The sequence below is a fragment of the Leguminivora glycinivorella genome, chromosome 5 (assembly GCF_023078275.1).
Source record: "Leguminivora glycinivorella isolate SPB_JAAS2020 chromosome 5, LegGlyc_1.1, whole genome shotgun sequence".
NCBI classification, from domain to species: domain Eukaryota; kingdom Metazoa; phylum Arthropoda; class Insecta; order Lepidoptera; family Tortricidae; genus Leguminivora; species Leguminivora glycinivorella.
The window spans coordinates 24,313,254-24,325,068 of NC_062975.1; the positions used below are offsets into that span (position 1 = coordinate 24,313,254).

At 39.5% G+C, this 11,815-nt stretch overlaps 1 long non-coding RNA gene across 1 annotated transcript; it reads right to left on the reverse strand.

Annotated features, from left to right (window-relative positions):
* Positions 1-4,510: 4,510 nt before the first annotated feature.
* On the reverse strand, positions 4,511-5,370 carry LOC125226643. The gene is made up of 2 exons (XR_007177096.1): positions 5,198-5,370; positions 4,511-4,779 (listed from the first exon to the last, which is right to left on the reverse strand). It is a non-coding gene; the product is annotated as an uncharacterized LOC125226643 (long non-coding RNA).
* Positions 5,371-11,815: the final 6,445 nt, after the last annotated feature.

The following is an 11,815-nucleotide window of genomic DNA, read 5'->3' on the forward strand; positions in this document are numbered from 1 at the left end:
AGATTGATTTTCACTAGGGTCCGAAGCCATTTCACATAAAAACTTGAACTTTCTACAGAAACCGCGCGAAAATTAGTGACGTAATATTTGTTTACTTGCCGCTATTGCACTAGCTGCGTGCGAATGCGTCGGAGCCGGCCGACCGGGAGCGGGGGAGCGGGAAGAGGCGGGGGTCAAACGATCGCGCGAGCGAGCGGATCAGTCTGAACTATGGTTGAGATTTTTGTCTTTTCCCTGAATTGGTTTAGTGAAATGATAAAACTAGTTGACTTTATAAGTGCGTTTCGTCAACTCACTGTCGTGGTTCAGGGATTTTATCAAATTCCTAAACAAATCTAGTAAAATGACAAAACGTGGCGCGTTTGTTTACCGATTTTGTGATTTCACTAGACCCAGTCAGGGATTTGGTCAAATGCCTGAAACTTTCTAGAGAAATGATGAAATGGATTCGCCATTTTGTCATCCTGCGTGATTTGATCATATCCCTTAGGGATTTGTTCAAATCTCTGTTTTGGCCATTTCCCTGCGACATATATATTTTTTACATAGTACCCACATATTTACCGACCCACTAAAAAGTATTTTCTCTGAAAACTTGTATGAAACTCTTTACTGCGATCATTTTGAACAGTCCAGTTTTAAAAAGCACAGACCGCAAAACCTTTTATCTCACCCAACCACCATAATCCTGACAAATCGTCAGCCCTGCGATGAATAAAATCGCAATATTTTCCCGCGATCCGTGTAGCAATTCGGAAAATTGAAAAACTAGCATTCGACTGGGACCCGCTTGCTTTGCCCACCGTGAAATTAACCAGTTTCAGGAAGCTATTGTGTCTATTGCATGGAGAATGGACGGGGTTGGAGACGACAAACAAAATAAAATAAAATCATCATCATCCTTGCTTTATCCCGGCATTTGCCACTGCTCATGAGAGCCTGAGGGTCCACTTTTACAATTAATCCCAGGCGTAGGCACTATAGTTTTACGAAGGCGACTGCCATCTTACCTTCCAACCCGAAAAGTAACTAGGCCTTATCGGGATTAGTCCGGTTCTCGGATTTCCTCATGATGTTTTCCTTCACCGAAAAGTGACGACAAAATTAAATAAAATGAAAAGTCAAAATGTACATTCTACACATTTTTACATCTCCGTTGATACTTTGCTGGGACTGGGACATCAGTCTTCTGTGGCCACGGCCAGTGTAACCTGACCGAAACGTCGGCTTATTCTTCTTATCGTGTCGAGGTTCCTTTCTTATACAGTAGATGCCCATAGGCAGCAGCATTAAGAGCCCTGGGTGTAGCGTCTCTCAGATCGAACTCCGAGCAGTGATGCGGGCACGCGGGGCAAGCCAGTAGGTGCGCCATGGTTTGCGGCGCTGTGTCACAGGTGCATTGGGTCGAGGGGCTGCGGAGCAATCCCCATTTGGCCATGTTTTGCTTACAGCGACCAACTTGGGACCTGAGCCTGTTTAAGGACTTCCAAGTTGGCCAAGGTTCTTTATGGCCAGGCGGTAGTTGCTCAGAGGCTTGTACGTATACGTCGGCTTATTAAGATGCATTATTATAGGTAAACGTCGCTATACGCCACCCTAAGGTGTTTATGAATTAAGGAAAGGGATGGATAGATTCACACACATCCAGCAGGCCTCCGTGACTGCTAGAGCGGCTGCTCCGTCAATGCAAGATTTCAGGTTCGAGTCCTGCCGGAGGTGTGAATTTTTCCATTTTAATTTAAAAATAAAATTAAATAAAATCAGCTTCGTTCCTGACTTCCATGTTACCCAATACTGAATAACACATTCCGCAGTGGACTGGCATTCGATTAAAAATGTAGCGAAGTCGAGCAATCATAAAAGGTGGCTATCGATTTCACACAAACAGAACAATATACAAGGATTTAAAGTTTTATTGTGAAAAAATAGTATATAGGGTGTTACCAAATTAGTAACGGATATTTTAAGAGACGTTAATTAACATCAAACCAATTGACTTTTACTAAATGCCTGTGCCAGACGGCAGACAACCACAGTTTCTGCAAGATGGCCTTGGCAGAAAAACAGCGGTTTTAAGCCATGTAGCAAGCGGTTGGAACCAAATTCTGCATGACCTTTCAACGTCCTTGGTAACGAGGCGTGCTCTGCCAACCATTTGGCAGAAGCAGTGGTTGTAAATCGTCTAGCCGTTTGTTGTCAACCAATCAAAGGACAGTCGCGCAGCCACACGCTCCGAGTGCAGTCGTGTCGCGCGCCTACGCAGGAAGGATGGCCAACGAACGCGATAGGTATTACACGTATTGGAAATTATGAATGTCATCGAAATCGAGCAGACTCATTTAAATTTAAAAGAGTCGTTCCGTGAGCCACCGCTTTATCCAAATGATTTTCTTTTTCTCACTTGCATCACAAGAGAGCAAAAGAAACTACAACTTTTTCAAATTTCTATAAACAAGGAGCCATGGCGTTTCTATAGGAGTTTCACGCACGTTCGCCCAGCACAAGCGCTACAAACACACTGAAGTTTTGGACTTGTTGTAAACCATGTAGACAGCCGCGCTTCTACGTCGCTTCTGCCAAGGCCATCTTGCAGAAAAGGTGGTTGTCTGCCGTCTGGCACAGGCTTAAAAATCAAAACAACATTTTCATATGTTTTTTTTTTGTTTTCATTTACACAAAAAAAAACACCCCCTATAATGTAATTGCCTGTCAGGATGTTTAACACTGTCCCTCATGGCACGTTAACAGCGTCTAGAGAGATCTCATTTAATTTTAACAAGGTCTTTTAACATAACACATATGTTTCCTAGTTTTTCCAAAAAAAAAACATAACAAAACCTATGATACATAAATATACTTCAGAAGCGCAGTACTGTCAACCGTAAAAATATCCGTGACTAATTTGGTAACACCCTATATTGTGCGTGGGGCGGTAGATAAACATTGCAAACGAGAGTAAGTTATCTCGACGTCTTGCTGTAGTTACTTAAAGACTCGAGTTTGCAATATTCTTATATCCTGAGTTACACACAGTGTTTTTTTTCAGAACAGATTGTGTTTCTTTTCACAATCTACACATACATACATACATACATATAACCACGCCTGTATCCCATAGAGGGGTAGGCAGAGCACATGAACTACTAAGTTTCAGTGCCACTCTTGGCAAAAACACACACACACAATCACAATCTGTTTCATTATTATGTCAGGTCGAAACTTCGGAGGGCCATCTGTACTGAAAAACGTCGTACGATACACGTGCATTTGCAATGTAAAAAGTAAAAACAGTACGGGAGAAATTTTATAACTCCCTAGGGAGAACGATTTTTTTGTAATTCCCGCGTAGCCAAAAGATTAGTTATGTCTTAGTCAGTGTTATCTCGCTGTGTGGTTTATTTTTAGATCATAAATTATCATTTAATAAGCAACAAAAAATCATGAACAAGGAAAAACTACAAAAAAAAATATTCATTTTGCCCATACATATTCAAGACAGAAAAAATACACATAAAATTAGGACAATGTCATATGAACTATGTCAAACAAAGGCAAACAATTTGCTATGTTAATATACTATGCCACTTACATCGCTGGCACTTAAGACCGTTTTTACAGGGCATCAGAAATTCAGATCCGAACGGAGGACCATCTACTTAAGGCCCATTTACATTGAACGACTCTTACAAATTTATATATGGGGTAAGTTGTAATCCAATTCATTATCCGACTACGGGAACGCAAAAAGAGGGTAATGATTTTGACCGATATGTATGTGGGGTATGTATGATTATTTTGATATTTCAAAGAACATTGGAACACACATCGGAAGATCAGCGCTTTAAGTCACCAGCAACACGTTGAGATGAGGCCATTTTGTGGCAATTTTTCTATTTAAGTATTTTTTATACTTATAGGTAATGTGTATTTGTCAGCTGTTTTCACGTATATACACAATATATTTATTAATTTCACGTTAGGATGCCGTTGCTGTCGATTTTTTTTGTTTCCTTTATAAAATCAATATTAACTACTTGGTTAACAGTTAAATTGTTGTGAATCGTTTACATACACTTGATTTGAATAGATATAAAATTTCCTACAAATAAAAAAAGACTTTGCGGTTCAAACTTTAACTAGGCGCATTAATGACGACAATTTTTTTCTGCTTCGCCTAAGTGCGTTTTCACATTATCCGATCCGATATCGGATATCCCATACATTACAGGCGCCATCTTTTTCAATTGAAATCTTTCCGGCATCCGATATCGGATCGGATAATGTGAAAACGCACTAGAAGTTGACTTCTACATATTGCCTAATGGCATTTAGTTCACCTATATTTTTATGATGTATTAATTTTTGTGCAAGAAGCACTGGTGGCCTAGCGGTAAGAACGTTCGACTTTCGATCCGGAGATCGCGGGTTCGAACCCCGGCTCGCACCAATGAGATGATGATGATGATGTTGCTACGTTTAAAGGCGGGGAAGTAGTAAATTAAACAAAAGATCTCACTTCACAAATTTATTCCGCTTAAACCGTCGCAAGCATTCGAAACAATCGTCGAAGGGTCAAAGTCCGTTAACCGTCTGATTAATTTTACTCCCGGATTAAGAAAGCAGCTGTAGCCCACACGCTAGTACTTCCCTGGCTCCGCTATGTAGGTGAAGTGACGGAGTGCTGAAGAACGTCAGCCGTGACTGCCAGGGTCAGCACCAGGTCCTTGGAGTCAGCGTGATGGTGGTCTCATGGCCGGTGATCACCCGTACCATAGCACCCTGGAATTGTTTAAATCCGTCTAAGTATAAATCCACGGAACGACCCCGCTGACTGTGACTGGCCTGAAGAAATAGAAGCGCAGAAGCGGAAGAGATAGTACTGCGTGATATTTAGTGGTATGAATGCCTTGGTGATGTTATAATGTCACAGTCAGACGGAGCTTACACAATAAGCAGTCAATAGTTAAACACTGATTCGAAAATTACAATTCTAATCCTGTTCTAAATTATGGAAAATTACATTAACATTAGCATTATAAGGGTTTCAAGCGACAATAAGCCTTTAAGTACACTACACTAAAGCAATCTGAAAAATCAAACAAAGGAAAGTTCGTTACAACATAACGGAAACTAACCGTTAAGCACACATTCAAATTTAACTGCTTCCTAACGACATTTAAAAAAGTTCAACACTTACCCAATTGGGGATTTAAACACTACTCATTTACATTTGAAGATATTAAACGATACAGATATCTATTAAAATATTAATCATTTGTCGCCGGCCACACGATAGTCACTGCGCAAGGCAAGCGAGCGTGCGCCGGCGACTGATAGCTAAATCTGACTGACCGCTCGGCTGAGGCGCATCTCCGCGCGGAGAGAGGGTCCGCGGGGAAGGGAAGCGGCCAACCGGTATACGTTTGACAAGAAAGAGTTGTCAAAGTACAGCGCGATGCAGATAGCAACAGCCGTTACAAATAAACAGTAATAATGTACGATTATTTAGTACATACATTTTTAAAATTTATATGATTATAATAAAATAAGCCATTTAATTAACGAATTATTTTTCAATAACAGGTAACCGAGGTTACGTAACGTAACTACGTTACAATGTTTTCGGAACTTATGTGCGAAATGTCATTTGATATTTGCCAGTCGCTTTTCGGTGAAGGACAACATCGTGAGGAAACCGGACTTATTCCAATAAAACTATTTACCCTTCGGTTTGAAAGGTCAGATGGCAGTGGCTTTCGTAAAACTAGTGCTTACGCCAAATCTTGGGATTTGTTGTCAAAGCGGACCCCAGACCGGGATGACGCAAGGAGGATGATGATTTATTTTTGTGCCTTTTTTCTCTTTACAATTTTATTCGAAAATTCCGCTAAAAAAATCGTACCCTATAAATGCCCCTGAAGTGTGCAACTGACTTCCTGGCAACGCGCCAATAACATAATATCATAACATTTTCCGGATATCCGACCTCTTGTTTTTTGTTATTGTTTTTTTTTTTTGGGTTCCGTTACGGAAGGAATAGTCGAACTTCCTTACATGGTTCACTGGGTACATTTGATAAATTGTGAAGGGCCTAGGGTTGCAAAAAAACGGTTTTTTTTCTTGCTTGAAAAAAAAAACATGAAAAAAAACCGTGAAAAAAAAAACATTTTTTTTCTGGAGTATGTTTTTTTTCTAAAGTACGAAATCTCAAAATTTGCAAAGTAGTTAATACTTCTATACGGGTTTTTAGACTTAATGTTAACTATTAAACGAATTTAATCAAATAACTTTAATTTCTGGTCTTATAAAAGTAACATTTACGAAATCTGTAGTTGGTAGTTATCACTATTTACTGTTGGCAACACCACCGCTACACGCAGCATCGGGGATTCCCCAATAAACGTTTGTATACTGAATGTTAATTGAATTAAAATGTACGTTATTGTTATTGAAACACGTTACAACTCACGAAAAACCGTTATTGTCGTATTATTTGTTCATCTGAAAAAAAACCATATTTAGAAAAAAAACCATGGTGCTCGGTTTTTTTTCATGTTTTTTTTTCACAATTCTGAAAAAAAAACATTTGGTTTTTTTTTCTATTTACAATCCTAAAAGGGCCCAAATAACAGTTTGGTGTACGAAACGGCTTATCAGTTAGATGTAAAAAGTAGGTACACTTTAAATTCTCGCGTTTAGTACAGTCAACTAATGGAAGCCCTAGGCCACAGTAGAACTATGTCACAGTGACGTTATAAATTAGATTATAAGCCGATTCAGAGAGATCAGATTATTTTGTTGCTCACGCTGTGTGGGACCGGTTTGGCGGCGTTTCACTCTCTTTTCCGTTGTGAGAGCGCACTGGGTTGACCCTGCCTGCTGCGCGTCGGTAGTGACCCTGCCTGCTACGCCGCGGTCCCGGGTTCGATTCCCGGTAAGGGCATTTATTTGTGTGATGAGCACAGATATTTGTTCCTGAGTCGTGGATGTTTTCTATGTATATAAGTATTTATATATTATATATGTCGTTGTCTGAGTACCCACAACACAAGCGTTCTTGAGCTTCGTATGCCTCATGTCTGATAGCATGTCGGATATTCGAAGCTACGTTGACGCTCTACATCTGTCTTGTCAGCGGTTCGGACTCGTCATAAGTGCTTCAAAGACGCAAGTACTTAAGCAACCACAAAGAGGCACTGAAGCTGATCCAGAAACTCTTTATTTAGACGGGAAACCATTAAAAGAGGTATCACGCTTCAAATACCTTGGAAGTACTATCCGACATGACAACACCTTGGCTTCGGAGATACCATTCCGCATCGCGAACGCCGCTGCCAATTTCGGACGACTTGCTAACCGGGTTTGGAAGTCCCACGATCTCAAGCTAAAGACGAAGATTAGTGTTTACAAGGCGCTAATCATCCCAGTCCTTTTGTATGGCTCAGAGACGTGGTGCCTTTACAAATCCGATATAAAAAAGCTGGACACTTATCATCTGAGGTGTTTAAGAGACATCCTAAGAATCAAATGGCAAGATCGAGTTTCGAATTCTGAAGTACTGCGTCGTTCCGGGCTCTATGGTATGGAGGCTCTATTAATGCAGCGGCAGTTACGGTGGTCTGGGCATGTCCTTCGTATGGATGACCGCCGTTTGCCTAAAACTGTATTTAATTCTACTCTGAATTGGTGGACGGCAAGCGGAAGCATGGCGGTCAGCATCTGCGATATAAGGATGTGCTCAAACGGCACCTGAACGCTTGCAGCATTGACCCTGAGCGTTGGGAGGAGCTTGCTACAAATAGGTCATCTTGGCGATCAACAATCTTTAAGAATATCAAAGTATTCGAGGAAAGACGCCTCAATACTTTAGATGCCAAACGCCAGCAACGCAAAGACAGACCGAAGCCCTCCTACAAATCCTACAATACCTCTGGCCAACTCTATTGTAGCACTTGCCAAAGAGTCTTTAAGACGAAGTTCGGCCTGGCCAGCCATATTAGAGCCCATAACAGGCGTAATCCATAGTTGCTGAGGTCGCCATCGCCGAAATCGGTGAGAAGGACTATATTCTTGAGCTTACCGTGGGCCTCAGTCAATCTGTGTAAGAATATTTATTTATTATTATTATTTATTTATTTATTATAAGAAATCTCTTACTGCTTATCATTTTGATCTGGTTGTGGTGTGGCCTAGGGTTCCAATTGGTTGACTGTACATATGCGGCATGATTTAATGCGGAAACATCTTACAACAACACCCTAGGGAAAATACCCTATATATCCAGATACCCTATTTTACAAGTATCCATACAAGCATGATTTAATTAACATGGCTCATGAGAACATTTTACAGTCAAGCTATTAAATATATAAATACAGACATAGTGTCAAAAATACATATCCACAACCTTAATGCATAAGAAATAAAGCCGTGTATACATACTTTTGGGACATTGTCTGCATCATATTTAATTGACTTGTTCCTGGTAGACAGATAAGTTTCTTAGAAGGCCCCTGAAGGTTCTCCCGAGGGACTATAAAGTTTCGACGAGTAAAAAGTTTCAACATTTTAACTCAGCTTTTACTTGGTAAAATAAAACGAATTTCTTTATTATTTTCAGATTGACCACTGACCAGACTATGCCTAATTTTTAACGACGGAGTGTTATATGTTTGACGTGTCTGTCTGTCCGTTTGTCTGTTTGTCTGTATGTCTGTGTGTGTGTGTCTGTCTGTGGCATCGTAGCTCCCGAACGGATCAATTTAGATTTAGTTTTTTTTTGTCTGTTTCATGAAAATCGGTCCACTATGTCGCGGTCGGGGGTTTTTCAAAATTTTAATTTTGTGGTTAGGTTATCGAATAAATTAGTTTTTTCGAATCTTTAGATGTAGCACAGCAAAAAAACTTTGACCTGCACTTTTCAAATTTTCTTGTTTTCAAATTTTCAACACTTTACGACGAAACAGTACACGGAACCCGTGCCGTGTATGCTATGTAAGTAACTTTGAAATGTGTTACTTAGTATGCGCAGAGCGAGTCGAGAGGAGAGATTGACATACCGAGCAGTGACGTCACGTTTTACGGGTTCCAGGAATATGACCTTGAGTTGACACGACGGAAAATATTTTCACCATTCGCCCGTATTAGATTTACATACAGCGCCCGTGTGGTGACGGGTTGCCGTGGGTGTCGTAGAAGTCGACTGTGGGATATGGGTTAAATTGTGGCGTAGGCGAGAGGCTGGCAACCTGTCACTGCAATGTCACAATTTGTTTTATTTATCCCCTTTTTAAAGTGAAATTAACATGCTTGACCCCTTTATGGGATAGAGGCGTGATTGTATGTATAAAGTAAATAAACATCTGACCTGGGAGGAAAAATTCAAACATATATTTTCTTTGTGTATGAACTCAAAATATCGATGTTTCATTACTCCCCCCTACCTTTTTGAAATTCCCTACATATTGAAACTAATTTTAATAATAAAACTACCCTGAGACACTGACATATTAAACATGTAAAATCGGGTAACTCACTTAAAATTGTCGAAGGTCGCTCGAAATTGTCTGCATCGCGCGTGCTCAATAAAAATGCTCCTCGTTACGGAGCGAAACATGTCGAGCTACCTTCGACAATTTTACGTGAGTTACCCGATTTTACATGTAAAACATATTATTATATGTAACTGTTAATTCATTGATACATTCCTAAACATAAATGATGTTTAATATGTAACTAATTTTACATTAAACATAAACATATTGAAATAAAAGTATGAAACGGATTAAATCGCGGATAAAGTGTTCGAAACGTTGGGATGAATTGTAAATTCATTATACGTGATTTAATCCGTCTGCATAGTTTTATTTCATTGTTAACTATCGCGGTAACCGAAGACAATATTATAAACATATGAAGTTTTTGGTTTCGACGACATAATATAATATATCTTACAAATATTTTTATACTACTATTTTTGGGCAAAGTAAGATAAAAGTAAGATATAGGAAAACGTAAGATAACTTTATCTTATAATGCAGATTGGACGGAAAACTAAAGTGCTGCCACAGACAAACCGGCCTAGCCAAAACGAAAATCCTTGAAACTAGACGCCGAACGAAACAAAAGCTGTCTCTGTCGCGCCAATACGAAAGAGCGACAGAGATAGCGATAACGATATTACCGTAAGCGTTTGTGCACTTGGCAGCTTACCCAGATATGTTCTCTAAAACATTCTGGCCACTTTCGGAAGAGAGCCAAGTAGATTTAAAAAGTTACCGATCTTGCGTGCGTTGCTCATTCCATTTGTGAAGTTGTTCAGTGAATTCTGCAAGTTACGACCATAGAGTGAACTAGAACTCGAGACTGATGTTCAAGTTGGGAAAATATAAAGTGACGTCAGGTTTTAACTTGTTCGAGAGGTCGGCTTACTTATTCTTCGAACGTTATTATTAAGACGATACAGGAGGGGTCAATTCTCCATACAAACGCTCTCGACTATTTTCCTCCCTGATTTTTGAAGATAGAACAATGATTTTTTTCAACACAGATAATTGTTATTTTTATCTGTGTCGGACCGTTTTATTTTTTTGATATTCCTGTTTTTAGAGCCCATCAAAAATTTCCAAAAACGGCAGTATTGATTATGGCGTAAAAAAGGTGTGTTCAAAATTGGTGACAATTAGACAAAAAAAACTAAACGGTCTGACACAGATTATTTCATTGTTATTCAGATTCTCAAATTTCGTTACGATTGATTAAGTTATGAAGGAGTAAATAGTCGAAAGCGGAATCTCGATTTTAAAGATTTTTTTCGCAATATCTTTTAACTGAGTTGTTCTGATTGGACAATTTTTTTTCGATAAATCTAGTTAATAACAATAGTAAGTACATTTAACTAAAATTCTCAAATTGAAAGGATTTTCGCTCCTGTAGCGTCTTAAACTACTTGGCAATCATGTTTGGCAAAGCGCAGGTTTTTTAATTAGAATCTCGGGCTTGTAATCGCACGCTAGGCGAACTTACTGATAATGTAAGTTTCCAAAAATCGTCGCTGTCACAACTCGCCTCTGTCACAACTCACCTCGGTCTCTCCTACCTTATATATCTGATTATCGTGAACGAGATTTCGACGTTCATTAAAATTAGAAAAGGCCTTGACTACTCAAAAGCAGTCATCTATGTATAAGATCCACGAGCAGACTGGCAATCATGGCACTTATGAATAGTGCGATAGGGACGGCCAGATGTTTTATAATTTATCGCGCGACCATACTTGCCTGGCAGATCACACGTTTTGTAATTTGTCAGTTTACTATATTTACTACCCTCTCATACGATAAGGGACACTAAAGTAGTGACCTACTGAACTAGAAAATTGCCAATTTGTTCGTAAGCCCAACCAATAGTAGAAGTGCATATGACAGATATCTGCAGGTTTATTTTGGTTGTTCCAATGCGGTCTGCGGAAATATAAAATTGAATTGGTATTTGAAATAGAATGGTTTTATAGGCTACTTGACCATTTTTAGGGTTCCGTAGTCAACTAGGAACCCTTATAGTTTCGCCATGTCTGTCTGTCCGTCCGTCCGTCCGTCCGTCCGTCCGTCCGCGGATAATCTCAGTAACCGTAAGCACTAGAAAGCTGAGATTTGGTACCAATATGTATGTTAATCACGCCAACAAAGTGCAAAAATAAAAAATGGAAAAAAATGTTTTATTAGGGTACCCCCCCTACATGTAAAGTGGAGGCTGATATTTTTTTTCATTCCAACCCCAACGTATATTGTTGGATAGGTATTTAAAAATGAATAAG